The sequence below is a fragment of the Theobroma umbraticum genome, unplaced genomic scaffold (genome assembly GCF_002168275.2).
Source record: "Theobroma umbraticum cultivar Fairchild unplaced genomic scaffold, ASM216827v3 scaffold_86.0, whole genome shotgun sequence".
NCBI classification, from domain to species: domain Eukaryota; kingdom Viridiplantae; phylum Streptophyta; class Magnoliopsida; order Malvales; family Malvaceae; genus Theobroma; species Theobroma umbraticum.
The window spans coordinates 4703306-4708245 of record NW_018397263.1 but is presented as its reverse complement, the minus strand read 5'-3'; positions in this window follow the sequence as shown (position 1 = coordinate 4708245).

The following is a 4940-nucleotide window of genomic DNA, read 5'->3' as shown; positions in this document are numbered from 1 at the left end:
CTATGTCTAAAACCAACTAATGTAAAAGCAAAAGAAAGGAATAAGAAAGAAAGCTTTGTAAAGAAATGAAATGCTCTGCGTTTCTTTGGTGTGATATAAATGAAAAGAGGAGATAATTATAGGCTAATGACCCTTTATAGGATAGAATTGGGTGTATTTAAATTTGAAAAGTGATATTCAAATTCAAATCAAATCTTAAACAAATTTATTTAAATTTAAATACATCAGATTTTACTAGGATTTAAATTAGAACAAAACCCTAAGTTGGGCTAGATCTTCTTGTTAGGCCTATTGGCCTACCAGATTACCTAGGTTGCTGGTCTACTATGTTGCCTAGCTTAGTCTGAACTCTTGGATCGTAACATCCTCCCCCATTCAATCCAACAACACCCACATTGCTGAGAGATGGATGTCTTTGTGCACTGTCATGTCGCGACTATCCTTTTGCATGTCTTTGCCTAGAGTGACCTCATTTTGTGTACTTTTGGCTTGTTCGCACTTCTTTGAAATGTATTATCTCCTTGGACACTTGTTATGAACCAATTCACAATTGTGTCAGCTCTTTAGTGTTATGTGTGATTGGTTAGTCTCGATGATTTTGTGCCCATGTCTTAGGCTTCTTGGCCCTCGTTTCTTACTGTTCTATTGTCATTGATCTTAGTTTCTTTTAGACCATATGAAATCCCACTGTCGTTGATTGTTCCCCTCGATGTAACACAATGTTGCCCAATCTTAGTGAGCTCTTAGGCTCCCTAACTGTGGATCATGGCACTCTTTGCCATTACACTAATCATTCTTTTGGATTGTATGAGTCTCTTCTTCCTTGTATAACACTAAGTTCTCTAAGTGTGACTATTCGTTGGGTTCTTCTACACATTGGTTGTCACTCTCGTTGCTTAGATCCTCTTTGTCCATCGTGATGGTCACGAGCTTTTTATGCATGGGGTAGTTTGTCGTCAAGTGTTGTTTTTTGCATAAGAAACATTTGATGTGTTTTCTGTCCTTACCCTTCTACTTGATGATTACCTTTGTTCAATGGTGGGGTAACTTTTCATAAACCTTTTCCTCTAATCCACTATCTTTTTTTTTTTTACAACTATTGCTCTCTTTCTTGGGCTTGGAAAGAAAAGGCTTGTTGTCAAACTTTCGCAACTCAACTAATGATTCCACCATAGTCATGGCCTTTGTGATATTTTAAACACCTCGCTTTGGAGTTCCAACTTGTCTTATGGTTTAAGCCCATCCATAAATGCAAAGAGCACTTGTTTTTCACCAAAATCATTAATTTACAATAATAATTTAGAGATTTTACATATTTTCTTAGCTCGCCTTGTTAGCTAAGCCTCATGAGCTTTCCACGCAGCTCATCATCTATATACTCAAGGTAGAATTACTTTTAAAACTCCCTCTAGAATTCTGCCTAATTGCTAATGGTTATTTCCCTGAACTTCTCATTACACTTACGTCTCCATCATAACACGGCAATGTCCACCAAATATATCATTGCAGAATTAATCCATAAAGCATCCTCTGTGATGCTCATGGCCTTGAAACATTGTTCCAAGCTCCAAAGGAAATTGACCACCTCTTTGGCTTCCATTTTCCTTGGAATTCCATGGGCATAAACACATTCAAGTGATTTCCCAATTAAGCAATTGACCCCCCACTGCCTGTAGTTGCCTTGAGTGCAATGAGCTTGTCCCTAAGCCCCTAAACCTCTTGTCGTAATGACTCGACTATCTCCTCTAATGTTGCTTCTTAGTGGTTTAGTGTATCCACCATCTTTTGTAACTTCCCATAAAGCTCATCATATGTAGACCTCAACTACTTTAGGCTGGCCTTAAACTCCTCAAGTCTATCCCTCGTTTGTCCATGACCATCTCCACTCTAGCTACTCGCTCTTTGAGAGTTGACAACATGTCCCTCGACTTACGTCGCTTAATTACACCTCTAGTCTCTTTTACCTTTTGGTTGGGTGCAAACTGGTCCACTATTGATGCCATTTTTTATGGTCGATTCTTTTGGTTCTGATACCAACTATCACATGCCGAGACTTTAGCCTAATTCATGCAACCTTAAACTTTGAAAATAGAACTTAAGTAAACCTCAAAACTCACAAAAAACAAAACCTAAAGAAAGATAAAAAAGGCAAAGCTTTTTAGAGAAATGGAATGCTCTTTATTTATCTGGTGTGTGTTACAAATGAAAAGTGAGGGTATTTATAGGCTAATGCCCCCCTTTTATGGGATAGGATTAGGTGGATTTAAATTTGAAAAGGGATATTCAAATTTAAATCAAATCCTAATCAAATCAAATTAAATCTTAAGTAAATCTATTCAAATTTAAATACATTAGATTTTTACACCCAAACATTTGACTTATTGATTGGTGTATAATCCCTCTACTTGAAGAGTAAGGTTCAAATCCCCTTTCTTTCAAAACCAAAAAAGAAAAAAAAATGCAGTAGATTTTACAAAGACTCAAATCAAAACAAACTTCTAAGTAAGGTTGAATTTTCTTGTTGGACCTATTGGCCTACAAAACTGCCTAAGTTGTTAGTTTCTTGGCCTAGGCCGTTTGGTAGACAGTCTTGGCTAACTAGCCTACCTAGGTTGCTATCCAGTGGGCTGCCTAGCAAGGTTTAAACTCTTGAGTTGTGACAATTAACACTTATTCGAGACACATTTAGTATTTTTAAAATTTTTGAGGCCATGGCTTGAATTTTCCTTTTGTGTTTATGAGAACAAATTAGGACATTTTGAGGTTTTTTAAAATGGTAAGGGTATTTCTATACATTTGGCATGGTACGATTTTTTATGGTAGATAAATTCGGTATTTTTGAAAATGTTAAAGGCACTTTGGTCTGTCTACATTAAGATTCTCCTTTTTTGGTAAGGATATTTTTGGCTTTTTAGAATAAATTGAGGGCATTTTGATCTTTCTATTATATTCACAATGGCAAGGGTTTTTATGGGATTTGGGTTATTTTACAAAATGTACGGGACATTTTTGTCTGTTTATGTTAACTTTGTTCTTTTTGTTGAGGACATTTTTTAATTTTTAAACATTTTGATGGTATTTTGGTCTTTCTATCATCCCATGGTTCAAGAAACTTCTTTTCTCTTCATTTGGTTTTGGCTCTTCGTGTCATCTTTTTTTACCTTTTATTCTCTATATTGGTCTCTTCTTCTCTATTTTCACTTTTCTTTTGTTTTTTGATTTGCTTTGTTCTTGTTTTTGTTTCTCACATTTTTATTGGTTTTTTTCTTTTTATTCTCTCCATGTTGTTTCTTTTGTTTATTTGTTTTCCCTATTTTACTCTCCAACTTTGAATTTAGTTATTTTTTTTTAGTTTTTCTTAATGTGAAGCAAATTGGGGGGTTAGGTTTTGATAATTTCACTTTTGTCTTTGCTTTCGATTTTGTGATTCTAGTTATCTTTTTTTTTTTGCTAGGATTCTTTTTCTCTGCTTTCATTCTTCTTCTATTTTCTTTTTGACTGTTGTTACTATTCTCCTTTATAATTTTGAATTTGGTTTCGGTTTGTGCTTTTGATTTTATAGATTTTGTTAATGTGATGCAAATTGGTTGTTAGGTTTTCATGTTTTGCCTCTCCTTTATTTCTACTTTGATTTTTTTTGTTTTTATTATTGTCAGATTGTTTTGTTCTTCTGCATTTTACTATTGTTGTCTACAAGTTTTCATTTACTTTTCAATTGCCTTTTTTTTTTTTGTTTTTGTTTATGTGGTGTAAATTAGTAGTTTTGCTTTCAAGTTTTTTCAGGTTGCATGTAATTAAGTTTCACTTTCACTTTTTATTTTGGTGTTTTTCTTTGTTTCTCATTGGATAACTGTATGTTGTGTGTTTTATTTTTCTTAATCATTGTTATTAATTTTAAAGGTATTTTATTTATGTTGATATTCAAGATATCTTACACATGTTGACGACATTTTTGTTTTGTTATTATTGCGAATTTTGAGGTATTTTACTTATTTTAATGTTCAAGGTACTTTAGAAATGTTTAAGGTATTCATTGATTTTGTCTTTGGCTTAGGGTTTTGTGTTGTGACTTTTTCCTTCTTTTAGTTATGCCCTTTGTTGAGTTACATGGTTTCACATCATCATGCACTAGCACCTTATTGCTTAACTTTGCCTTCGGCTTAACTTTGTCCTTGGGCCATCATGGCGTTGAGCCATTTAATATCATAAAGAAACATGGTACTTAATTCAGCTTACATAAACATGTCTAACTGATAACTTTATTATATAGAGTTATCTTGTCATATTTTGAGTGATAAAATGGCTAAGTCTTTGAGTTTAGGCAAAGTTGTATGTAGTTTTCTTTGTTTTTCTTTAATGAGTTTACTCATAATTGAGTTAGTTTACTTCAAGTTATTTTAGTTCATTTGTATGGTAAAAATGCTAATTTTTAGCTATGGCTGATTTAGTTCTTATGTTTTTAAGGTCTTCAAAAGAGAAAGGGTCAAGTGGCATGGAATTGTACAAGTTGGCTTGGTGCAGACTTCACTAAATATGCTGTGGTATTTTAGACATAACTTAAGTTACAGAAGTCTAATCAACATGATTCTTAGATCATTGGAAAGCTAAGAGGAAGAGCTATAACTTTTATGTTTATTACTTCACTCATTTCTATTCAGAATATGGTCAAAATCACATTAGAATTCTCTAACCTTTAGTAGTGCTACACTAGGCAACTTGAAGAGCCAAGAACACATGTCTCCAACACAAAATAGTGAGCTGGGCATTGCAGCACTAGCCACCCAATGCCATGGCGCCTGAATAGGGCTTTTAAAATCTACAATTCTCAATTTTTTACTTTAGGGCTTTAAAAGAGGTATATAGAGGCCATTTTAAAGGGGTTTTCAAGTAGATGAGGTAAAAGCAACTTTAAAAGCAAAAAAGAGCTTTCCACAAGGAGA